Source organism: Oreochromis niloticus, linkage group LG4, assembly GCF_001858045.2.
Source record: "Oreochromis niloticus isolate F11D_XX linkage group LG4, O_niloticus_UMD_NMBU, whole genome shotgun sequence".
Taxonomy (NCBI): domain Eukaryota; kingdom Metazoa; phylum Chordata; class Actinopteri; order Cichliformes; family Cichlidae; genus Oreochromis; species Oreochromis niloticus.
The window spans coordinates 29,596,522-29,609,121 of NC_031969.2; the positions used below are offsets into that span (position 1 = coordinate 29,596,522).

Sequence of the window (12,600 nt, forward strand, 5' to 3'; positions counted from 1 at the left end):
TACACTGCCATAAGCGTCGGAGCATTCAACCCTTGCTTGCTTGTCACGACAGCCAGAATGTTCAATTTGGTATCACACGGGTTAGGATCTCTGCAGCCTGTGGCGTGCTGTTTCGCCATCAGATACGGATCAGGGCTCTGTTAGGGCCTCGGAGGCTGCGAAGAGTTCAGTCTTGAGACAGCATGTGAGAAGGGAGCGGCAGGAGGAGAAAGGCAGGAGGCCTGCTCTCTACACCACTGGCATATCTGCCCCAGTTCCTCTCACCACGCCATTCCAGCGCAGTAAGGCGATGGCAGAGGTTTCACCCCGGCGCAGCAACTACCACCGAGGCCACAGGACCTAAACATAACCCAGGGCAAAGAGAGCGCCTGCACATCTCTCAACCAATATGCCAGCACAGCATAACACACAGCGATACAAGGCAGAGCACAGGAGGCGTGAGCAACCTCATCCACAGGGCAGAGGCAGAAATACTAGATGGCAAGCTTTTTGTCTTCATATGAGGCACATTAATCCTCACAGTGGCTCCCATCTTTATTCATTTATCGGCCTGTGGTGTCCACTCAATCAGTCAGTTAAAGTCTGGCCTGATGGAGCGAGCCCCGCACACCCACCACAACGAGGGAGAGAGGGAGAGAGAGGGGAGGGGAGGTTATACTCCACACCATATAGCCTGAGCAGACACTGCAGTACAGAGATACAAACAGGGTGGGATGGGGAGGAAGAGGAGGAAATGTGAGGGGGCTCTTTTAAATAATGAGGCAAGGAGGGAGGAGAAAGGGAGAGAGGGGGGAGGTGAGACAACTGGAGGTGAAAAGAGAGCAGCCTTATATCAAGAGTGAGCGAGATTGAGAGGTTCAAAGTGAAGGAGGGGAGAGAACAGTCAATATCAAGAGCGAGCGTTAGGGAGAGATCCGGGACGACGACAACACCTCCACAGACTACTGAGGTATGTATGTGGGAGGGAGGAGGGAGAGGAGGGAGAGGAGGACAGGGAGTAGGGAGGGAAGGAGGGACGTGTTGGTGGAGAGTGTGTGAGAGTTAGAGAGAGGGAGGGATATCCACTGCACTGTTGTGTGACTGGAAATTTAATAGAGAGAGAGAGAGAGGGAGGGAGACAGGAAGGCAGCAGGGGAGGAGGGTGGGTGGGGTGGAGAGAAGGGCGAAGGAGCGACGCAATGCAAAAAGCACTGAGCGAGAGCCGTTGTTGTTGGAATTACAGAGGACTGGGACAGAACGTGGATGCTGCTAGACCCTCACTGCAGAGCGTGGGGCTGTTTGTGTGTGTGTAGGTTTGGTGGTGGTGGTGGAGTGGAGGGTGGGGGTCAAGTGAGCGAGAACATATTGTGCATAAAGTGGAAGAGAGCAGCCAAGGCCACGTAGAGTGTGCACTGTGCAATGTTTAATAAGAGAGAGGAACAGGTTGGCCACCCTGTTGCTGCATCCAGACTAAATATGCAGGGGTCAGTCATAACCCTGATCCCCATCTAAATCATGCCTGTATGTGTGTATATGTGTGTGTGCAATAGCCGGGAGCAGTGCTGGAAGGAAGACACGTGTGTGTGAGGAGTGTGTGCATGAAAACACGTGCCTGTGATGAAGCGCTGGCGTTGAGGTGCAAGAATGTGAGAAGAGTGATCCACTGAGTCTCGATATAGAACATTATCAATCCAGCACTAATCACCCGTCTGAACCCCCCCACCCCCACCACCCTAGCACTCACACACTCATCCCCTCTTCCCTCTTACCCTCTGTTATCTGATGGACACACACTCAACCACCCACCCACCCTCTCGCGCACATCTCCCCGCTAATATCTTGATGAAGTGATTGACAACTCAACCCCTAGCAGACCTCCAACCTTAACCTGACCTTAAACCTCACCTCACTCCCCCATTTAATAACTTATCCCCGGAGAGGCTTTGCCCAAACTGTCATCACCTGAACCCAATCACATTAGTGCTCACATTCTTTAAAAAGGAAAGTTAATTTCTAGGAAATAAACACGCTCAACCCCCCACGCCCAACACCCTCCTTTCCTCCATCTTACGATGCCAATCAATATACCTGCACGCATACTGTATATGCCACACGTACGACGGGATCCACAATGGCAGCAGGACTCAAATCCAACGAGGTAGCGCTGTACAGGTGGGGCTCAGCACTGCGTGTGCGTGAGTGTTGCCAAGGGAACCGACCAAGCAGCAAATGTTCCTTGTAACAAGCAGTAAACAGCACCATCACCGTCATTTTATAGAGATTATGCGAGCATATGGACACGTGCGTGACTGTCTCTGGGATCAAATGTAAGAAAACACCGCAGCTGAATAGTGAAATGCAACGAAAGTGTGGGTTCCTGTGACTAATTATAATCATAACACATAGGAAGGTGATAATTACTGTTACATTGGATGCATTTATTTATTATGTAACCCCATTTTTGCGTTATTAATAGGCTGTTTAATGCTGCGAGCGCGTTTGCAACTTACTGTTTAGGTTTTATGTGCAACGCAGACTAATGCAAATCACTCATTTAACATTTTTTTTTTGCTTCAAAAGTAAGAATTTAAAATAACAATAATTTTTAAAAAAAGAAAAACCGTCCCGACAGTGTAGCCCATCCCCTCTGAATCGACCAGTGGTTCCATCCACCTGAAGATTTCTGAGACAATTCTCATTACCAGCGGTAGAAGCGCAGCACTTGGAAAGGGTGAATCAATCAGAGAGGGAGAGAGAAAAAGAGAGAAAGGGAGAGAGAGAGAGAAGAAACAGTGAGGGAGACGGAGGAGAGAGAGAGGAGAGCGAGAGGAGGGAGAGAAGACAGCGTCGGCGGCTCTGCAGTGGAATACGCTGTTATTTGAGGGAAGGTGAGAGCTCTCGGAGTACTGACACGCGCGCTTTGAGCGAAGATGTGTTTCAGGACTTGATGGTAGCATAATAAAATAAAGGTAAGTGTCTCGATGACATTCAGAGTCCGGGTGCAGTTTCGTGACATTCTGGTGTTTGTCTGGTGTGTCCGCTTGTGTGTGTGTGTGCGCGCGCGCGAGTCTGGCGGACAGTTAAGTGCATTTCACGCGCTACAAACTACTAATATGTTGGAAATCCGCGTGTATCATGACCGGATATGATTTGGGAACTGTCCTCGTTTGGAATCCGAGAGAGGCCTCTAAAGGTGGCTGATATCCAGGAATTACGCGTGACAGCAAGACAGACGTGTGTCACAGGGAATCGATTCAATTCTATTGATTTGCATGATTGGATTTGGTCCGTATGCGCAATTCAAACTTTGCACCAGCTCCTTGGGATGTGTTTCTTGTTTCTGTTTTTGTTCAGTGTGCTTTTTCAGCACAAGTTAATCTAACCTTGGCGATAAGAGGAGCATCCACTGTAGCACAAGCTGTTGACAGGGCTTAATATATGATCCGTTTAACGCGCAGCTTTCACTCAAATATACTCAATTAACCCCCCCCCCCCCCAATCGGCCCAGTTTACAATGTTAATGTGTGTGTGTTGGGCTTCAGTTACCCTCGCTGGCCCCTGTTGATGACCCCAGATTTGGAGGAAAATGCGCAGGCACCTTGCGGCTTACGCGCGGTGGGTTAAGCTCTGAGTCAGAGCCTGGGGCCCCTCCGGCTGAGAACAAGGAGCAGATAGATTAGGACTGATGAATGAAGATCTACTGCCTCTATCTGCAACACAATGATACGGTTATGAGGGGATTTAAATGCTAATGTGCAGTGTTTGAGAGAAATCCGAACCGACTGGGACTAGCGGGAGGAGATTGCTGGCAATGCGTGTGCTGTGGACCAGCTGGATGATCTCCTGAGTTTTATGACAGACAGAATAGGTTATTAATGGGGTGTAGGAAGGTGAACTGGGGCACTGGGGCAGGATTAGACAAGAGAAAGGTTGGAAGGATCTGCGTTTGTCTGTAGTTATGTGTGGGAAGGGGAAGGGGGTGTTGATGCACCGAGAAGCCCCTCCAACAGTGTACGTTTTAGCAGATTTGCATGCCTGGAAGGAAGAAAATGAAGCTGAATTTCAGGGAGGTTCAGAAGAAGTGTGTGTGGTTTTTTTTTTAACAGGAAGATGGCTTGTGTCAGTATGGATTTCCTCCCATCCTCTCATACTGCTAAAGCAGGACTGTTTGCTGCTTGCATTTTACACCCCGCAATTCAAAGCTCTTTACAGTACCTATAAATTTCTGCACCATTGTAGCTAAAACAGTCGAGCAAATGACCACGACATATAGCATTTATGGGCCCTCATTCCACTGCACATCCTTTCTATTGGATCCAAAATAAGCCTAGAGACGTAAAACTTTAAGAGGATGGTAAGTTTTTATGTTGCTCGTAAAAGCATGTATTTCATCCAATCATATTGGTTTATGGTCAATAGTGAGGAAGCGAGGCTTCTTTCTTAGCTGATCGTGAACTGTATTTACAACAGCACCAGTAACTGCAAGGTTTGGGCTTCATGAGAAGCTTGTCACATGATATCGCATTTAAAGCCAAGGTGCTCCAGCTCGGGGCAGCGCTTCAAAATATCAAGACATCTCACTGCCGCAAAAGCCAGGCTGGAATGTCACTGGAATTTGTTCATCTTGAACTTTGCTGCTACCCTCCTCCCACCAACCCCACAAACCGAAGCGTTACCTCACTTACTAAAAGGCAGCCACATATGAGAATGTGACCACTCAAACAAGACAGCGGTCTATTTAGCGTCTGTGATGTGGTTTTTATGGATGGAGGGACGTGATTTCTTGTGATCCTCATTCATGGGATTTTAATTGTAAAGAAAATCAAGGAGACCCTGGACTGAATGAGTAAAGATCTTGAAATAGAGGGAATCTCATGCACAACTTACAGTAGGTCAGATCTCTATGAAGTCCTGAAGGTGCAAAGCCATGACACCTCTTGACCTAATATGCATGTTATTAAAATTGAACAATGTCACGATTCACAAGGAAAGGTTAACACAGATTAGTTAAATGGGATGCAGGTGGAATGTTTTATTCATCTGATTTCCTCTTCACGGACTTTGTTCATGTAACGGGAACATTTAGACACAGGTAGCTCCAAGGTCTAAATTGTCAGCAATCAAAGGAAGGACATTTGGCAGATTTTCTTTTTAATTCTAAAATGTGCAAAAGGTGGAAAAATAAATAAAATAAAATATAGCAGTCAACACTTTCCTGAAGGATTTTCTGAACCTCTTCCACAGTCTGACCACTTAAAAAAAGAAATAGCATGTGGGTCATCTTGCACATTTCAACTGTCACCTGATAAATTTAACACACAGACACACACATCCCACTGACTCCTTCCTGTGTCACAAATTAAGCACCGGCTGAGCAATTTCAGTCATTTGAGGAATCAGGCCAAGCTGCTCTTTAATTTCCTAGGCACACCACTTATGCATGGCCGATGAGCTTGATGAAAACAAGCAAGCAGGTTAACAGGGACATGGTAAATTACACCTGCACACCTGGCCTAGAGGGAAGGTGTGACTTTGAGATAATGCTCAGCCCCCCACTGCTCTAACGTTGTCGGAATAGTGGAGCCATTGCGGATTATTTCCAGAGGAGATATAGAAAAGTCGAAGCAAATCCTCCAAAAACAAACATCCGAGGTGGCAAAGGGCGTGCGAGGAGTCCAGCATATAAATGATTGCCCCCTAAAATATTGTCCCAATGATTTGTGCATCTCCCAAATGAAGCCAGGATGCTTTTAATCTGGTTAAAGTGTAGTTTGCCTTTCTTTGTCCCCTTACTGTAAAAGGACAATGGACTGCATTAATTCGCTGCTACATTAGAATGCAAAGGGAGTAACTGTTGCCCTAAATATGGTGTCTGCCTGAGTTTGTGCATACCTGTGTGTTTATGCACACGCACTCATTTCTGTGACAAAGAGCCAGAGCCAGATAGAGATTATAGATGACACTTAAACTGTTCTAATCAGGGCAAGCTGGCCGCTGATCTCTTCATAGAGCGGCGGTGTCACTGATTGATGGCTGCTAGACTTGCTGATGTACACGGGTTGAAGGGTGAAGGGAGAGTCACTGATCAGCCAAGAGAGGCAGAGAATTGTGGGAGGAACGTCCGGCGTTCAGCTCAAAATGCAGCACGACGAGGGACCCATCTGAGACGCTGGGATCGTATCCCACAGAGTTGCCACGTGCTCACGCCACGCCAGAACCTGGATATCCGAGATTCTGTTTTTGTGCATGATGTGGCACAATTTGAATCCCCGTAACCAGGGGGCAGGGAGTGCATGAGCACTGACCCGTGCGGCGCAGAAATGCTAAGCTCCCTATGATGGCGCGGTGGGTATAATTAGCCATGATTGGTTTGATTGAGTCTTCGGTCCAGGCCTGGGTGTTGGCCCTTTGGGGATCATGATGATTGTCCAGACATTAATTATTGAATAATAGTTGGAAGATTGGCAATGGTTAATGACACAAAATGAAAGCTATAATCCATTGAATTGACATAATTAGAAATGGTGAGATTTCCCCTGAGGAGTATATTCTCATCATGACCTAAAGTGAAGAGCGACGCCTGAAAAAATGAACTAAGGCGATTCCTTCCCCCTCCTACCTCACGAGTTCATGAAGGCACATTGGGAGAGCTGCCTGGAGGTGCTCGGCCCGAAAATCCGATCATCTCCTAGTAAAGATGGCTGAAAGCGGCTGTTTCTTCCTCGTGTCACCGTGAGAGGCAGTCAGGATGCAGTTTCGGTTTGTGCTGTCTGAAATGAGCTCGCCAGAGACAGCGGTCAGCTCTGAGTGTCTGATATTGAGTTTGGCAAATAGAAGAGATATTATCTTCTCCTGGTTAGATTAAGTATTAGTAAATGTGATTGGGTAATGAAGGCGGTCAAGCCTCAATGACCACCCTGCTTTACAGCTACTGCCGGCTTGGCTGCATCTATGCACAGAGTCTTGAGGGAGTTTGTTTCGGGTCAGTGGTGGCATAAGAGCTCAATACAGCATTGCAGAGTCGGGCTGAGGCCTTTCCTCCTCTGTCTGCCTCACTGGCTGGCTGTGCTGGCTGGAGGCACAACAGTTGTGGCATACTGATGCTGATGATGATGACAGTATAAATATTGATGATGGAGATGGTAAGAAACAGAAGCATGAAATTATAATCCTGATGACCAAAGTGTGATGCTAAATGTTTTCTCTCTCTCGCTCTTTTTTTTTCTTCCTCCCGCTGTTGTTTTTACATGTGATTCAAGCCTGACACAGACAGGTTTGGTTTCCACGGTGCTCTGAGAGATCACAATGAGATGCCTGGAGAGAAGCGTGGGCATGCTGTCGCACAAGATGACACGTAATCCAAACGTCCTTTTTGTAGCTGGTTGGAGGTTGTCGTATTTTCAGGGGCAGCAATGGGGGCTGTGCTGATGTCACTGTGAGATGGCGGCTCCTGAGGTGGGGGTGGGCGATAAGACATGCCAGCAGCCGTCCCTGGAGGCCGTTAAGGGCCCCAGAGGAGGCAGTTAGCAAAGCTACACGCCATCGCTGTGATAAATCGCAGATTCTGTTGTATGGTTAGGACGATTACTCTCGGTGCCATCACATGAACCTGTGCACGTCTTCACTGTTTGTTTTCCAAGTCCCCGGACTCCCCGCGATATATGTAGAGTGTTGACTCAGTTGTACTGGTTTATTTATATATTGTGCCCCTCTTGCATATTTCTCTTGTGGTAGCTTTCAGATTGGGTGGTGCAGTGGCGAGGTGTTCAGGCTCAAATTTCTCTATCAGACTCAAAACAGTTGACATGGTAAGACACTTCCCATACTAAACCCTCGGTGAGGCTTAGTTTGAATTTTTCTGTTAGAATAGAGACTTAAAGAGTCAGAACATCCCAGACCAATCTATCTAGATTGCTTTGGTGTGAGCTGCTATGTACTTTTGGAGATATTATGTCTGCCCTGTCATGAATACCAAAAAACTAGACCTTACTTGCCTTGTGGTGCTCAAAGTGCAAAAGTGGGGTGGTTGAGAAACATGAAGAATCTTAGTTTTCCCAATGAGCCACAGAATCAACTTGAACTTGATATAGTTATCTTTAAAGTGACCAAAGACCAAAATAACCAAGAGTTCTATCTAAAGAAATATACCGAAGGCTACCTAACTGATAGGAATAAACCAAAATACATCAACTTACCTACCTAGCATGAGAAAAAAGAAACAGCACCACCACTACAAACTCCTTCAGTCTATCAAGCAAACCGCATGGCAAAAGCTACAGGTGGAAACATGTGTGGCAGGTTGGAATAGGAGGAAGATGAATAAATCTCTGCCCACGATGGCACCAGACTGTCCTCAGCCTGGAGCCAATCATCTGCAAGCCGAAAGATGGCACATCAATCATCGCCAAGTACCTGCACTTTTCAGTTATCATATATCGACACACTCAACCACACGAGCTAAACATCCCACAAGGAGAAGGAAAAACAGATCTGTTACACTCATGACAAAATACCGTAAAAGTCTCTTTCCAGAAATCATGATACATTTTTTAAAAAATACTATTTTTTTTAAAAATCCACAAACCTTGCTGTGATCAGTTTCACCTTAGGAGCTATTTTCTTTCTACTGTCTACATCAGCGAATCCAGAAAGCATCCAGTTAGCTAATATGATGGCTCAGCTGAAGGTGCTGCTGTCATGGGTATTAACCTGTCTTTGCAGGTAGATAAAGACCTAAAAATAAGACTGTGCCAAATACTAAATCATTTGGATATCCATTTGTTGAGTATTTAATTCTGAATTTTCAGATTTGGTTATTTTTTATAAAATGTTGACTATATACTCAGCTTGTGTGACTGACCTCCCTCACACTCCCAGTAGTGAGCATCACACTTCAGATGACCTCACTGCTGCTAACTTAGCGACTTTGCTGGAAGATTAAGCGACTTTTCACACCCCTGTAGAGGATTTTTTTTAAAGGCATTGCAAAAAAAAAAAAAAAAAATCTCTGGTCAGCATCACAACGACTTCTCCTGGCACCGGAACAGAGTTCTCCCTCTCTCTGCTGTGTTCACTGGATGAGCAGAGCTTCTAAGAGTGACAGAGCAGTGGTGCATAGTGCGAGAGAGAAAAAAAGTAAGAAAATAGTTACTAAATGAAACTGCTCACATCAAAGTTTGTGGGCTTTTAGAGTACCAGGGTCATGAATTCTGGCATTGCTGTTGAGTTTGGATGACTGGATTTTTGAGTACCACAAGGCGAGTGCCGTTTAGTTCTAATACATCCAAGAGAAGGCAGGCATCTGAACAGCTGATAGCTTTAAAAGCAGGGCACTCATACTAGATTAATTTAGGTGGATGAACAACACTACAGTCTAGAGGACGAGCACGTATCTTTGATTTTGGAGTGAACTGTCCCTTTAATGGTTGTATTTTTCCTCTCAGCTGTGGGTTTGCAGTGACCTGACCGATCAAACAAATCCGAAGATAAAATAGGTTTTTTTTCCAGTTATCACGCAGTTATTTCTCCTCTTAGAGGCGTAGTCATTTGGAGTTTTTGTTCGGCCAAAATCAGATTCGATCCGGGGACTGTTCCACGGTTCCACACTGCAGGGTTTAGCGAACTGACACCCCGCTTTGGGAGCTGCAGAGCAGGGCCGCGGACGCCCCGAGCCCCCGCCGATGTGACGGAGAGACGCAAGATGGTGAGTGGTTACTATGGCAGGTTACTATGGCAACCTCAGGTCTCTGTGAGAGCTTCCATTTCGCACAGCGTGGGAGAGAGTAAGAGAGAGGGAGAGAGAGGGAACGAGACAGAGAGGGAGAGAGATGGGCTGGAGAGAAGAACCTGCAGAGGAAGAAGGGTGGAGAAATCAGCAGAGGAGGTGAGGTGTGGAAATAAACATGCCTTAGGTGTAGAGAGAGGAAAGCGGGGCGAGGAGATGAGCACAAAGGAGGTAGAGAGAGAGAAGAGGAGTGTGAAGGGGGAAAAGTGATGGAGAGGTGTAAGTGATGGGGTGAGACTGAGGTGTGAGAGGAGCCGATCGGAGGGCAGGGAAGACGATCACGTGGCGCTTTAGAGCAGATCTGCACTGCATCCACACGCACGCCGGAACATTTCAACGCTGTTTTGTAATCTTTCTGGTGCTGCACACTATTTATCGCTCCTTCTATCTCCATTTCTTCTCCCTCACCTCTCTGATTCAGTTGGCACGGCGCTCAGCAGCGAGAGACATTGTGTCAGTCTTGGTGACTAGTCTCCATGGAGACGTCCATCAGTCAGTCCGTGTCAGTGTTTTGTGGGCAAAGCCTTATCGTGTTTGTCAGTGTGAGTGTTTATCTGTCTGTGTATTAGTCAGTGTGTCACTCATAGAGAAGGCTGGGGCGAGGCCTGAATGGATGGGGGCCGAGAGCGTGTTGCTTATCACTCACTCATGAACGCACCCGCCGTCGGTTTGTTTGGGAAAAAGACGAAGGTTTATGCGTAAAACCGCGAGGATTCGCCGGAGACATTCACACAGATGCACACGAAATAAAAGTGTACCCACCTCTGCTCCACATGTTGCACGACACTTAGTAAATACTTATTCTCCCTTTTTCCACCTGTGTCGTCTGAGTTAAACGCTGAGCCTTGTTCCAGTGTAAAATCTGGCATCATATGTTGCAGAGAACTCCTTTGGTTAAATAATTCACTTTGTTCTGTATGATGTTAATGTGCAAAACGCCAGCAATATGACAGCATCAGTGCTGAAAACTTCCATTTTATAACTAATCTAATTTATTTTTCTTTATAGTGAGCAGACAGTTGAACGATGTGTTGCATTCATGTAACAGAAAATGTTTTTCCAAGTAGAACATATGGAGTTATAGCGTTCTCCTTTGCTTTAAAGAATAGCACTTCACCTGCACAGGCAGTTAATATCTTAATCGTTTTTATTTTAAACTGTTGCTGTTCTCATTATTTCTCAGGCATTTGCTCATTTTTATTCTACACTATGTAGCTGGAAGAGAGTCCACAACTCCATTTGTGAAATCATGTATTGATGACCTTCACTTTGACCTTGAGTAGTAAAGGAAGACTTGTAATGACATTACTTGTTCTAATTAGAAACAAACGTTTTTCTGATTAAAGGTGCTCAGTCGGAGCGGCTAGCTTGGAGTGTGTGTGTGTGTTTGTGTGTGTGTAAATGATGTAAGTGTGTGGGGGACTCGACTTAATGTTACATATAAAAAACACTCTTGTTAACTTCAAAGTGGGGCTGTTGCACAGCATTGTTGAATCGCAGTGACTCCTCACTCCAATTAGAGATGCAGCGAGCTTTGTCCTGATACATGGATGTGCATCAAACCAGGCTCCAGCCATTACATTTATACACAGCAAACAGTACACATTCTGGGGCTTTGCCACTACCTAAATAGTGCAAACCATTAAGCTCTCTTAGCAGTGGAAATGCTGAAGTGTATTTTGCCCTTTAGCATATGGGTTCTCAAAGTGCAGCCCTTGCTATCATAATTTTTTCATAAGAATGAAAAAAAAAATTAGAGGTCTTTGGCACAAATTCACCCACTTCCAAGATGCACTGAGGAGAGAATAAAGTCAGAAGAGATAAAAACTCCAGCAAAACTCACTTGACTGATATATTTTGGCTTGTGGCTTTTTCTTGGGGTCAAAATGGAAACACACCTGTCAGTGGTAAGACATTATAAAACACATTGAAGGAATACAAAACAGTCAGAGTTTTGTTCAGAGAACTACGTGCGCACGGGTGAGTGATCGGGTGATACCCACACCGAGGCTTTGCAGTCAGCTTTATTTATACTCAAGCATGTTTGCGTCACAGACACATGTAGGAAGAGATAACATACCACTCCTTACAAAGCATAAAACATATACGTTCAACTGTCAGTAAGGAACTGGTCAAGCCTATCTTAAGGGAAACAGAAGCCAGTTGGTTCCTGTTCCCAACGGCAGACTCAGCAAACTCAGCAAAGGTGAGGTTTCCTGTGGCAACCTCCTTATGCCAGTCATTTTCTTAGAAGTCAGCAAGGCTCACGTGCATGTGTAGTGACAAGATACATGTAGTATAAAATATATGAACATCATTGTACATTCGCAAACCTATTTAGGGAAAGCATGTTATTTAATAAAACATTAAACAAAATCTCTTAACATTCCCTGCTGTTGTTCAAATATTTTTTACATACTTCAACTTCTAGTCACTTGTGTATACATTTTCAACCAGAGTATCATTTAGTAAAATTGATATGATCAACATTTAGGTTTGTTTTCACTTTGTTGACAATAATTAAAAATTGTCTTCTTCTTCAAAGTCTGTGTTTCGGTCCTGATGTGTAAGCAACATCATCGTCTCTTCGTGAAACGTAACATGTGGTGTGATGGCAGTTGCTATGAGTCTGTTGATTAATGCTCTAATGCAGGGAATACAACAACATCCACATAGAGTGAGTATTGCTGCAAACACAGCCATGGACACTAGAATTGATGACACCAGAGTACGGTACTTCCCGAACATATCCATCCAGCTGTCCCACATCGAAGTGTCGACTCCCGAATGTTCTTTCATTTTCTCGTTCAGGGTCTTCAGGCCCTCCAAGGCCCTTG

The 12,600-nt window shown here is 45.5% G+C and overlaps 1 protein-coding gene across 1 annotated transcript in view; it reads left to right on the forward strand.

Moving 5' to 3' along the window:
• The first annotated feature begins 9,796 nt into the window (after positions 1–9,796).
• Positions 9,797–12,600, forward strand: part of lrrc4ba (leucine rich repeat containing 4Ba) — a 51,606-nt gene continuing 48,802 nt past the window's right edge. Inside the window, 1 exon segment of the mRNA XM_019358398.2 lies at positions 9,797–9,862. The gene's annotated coding sequence lies outside the window, so the exon portion shown is untranslated.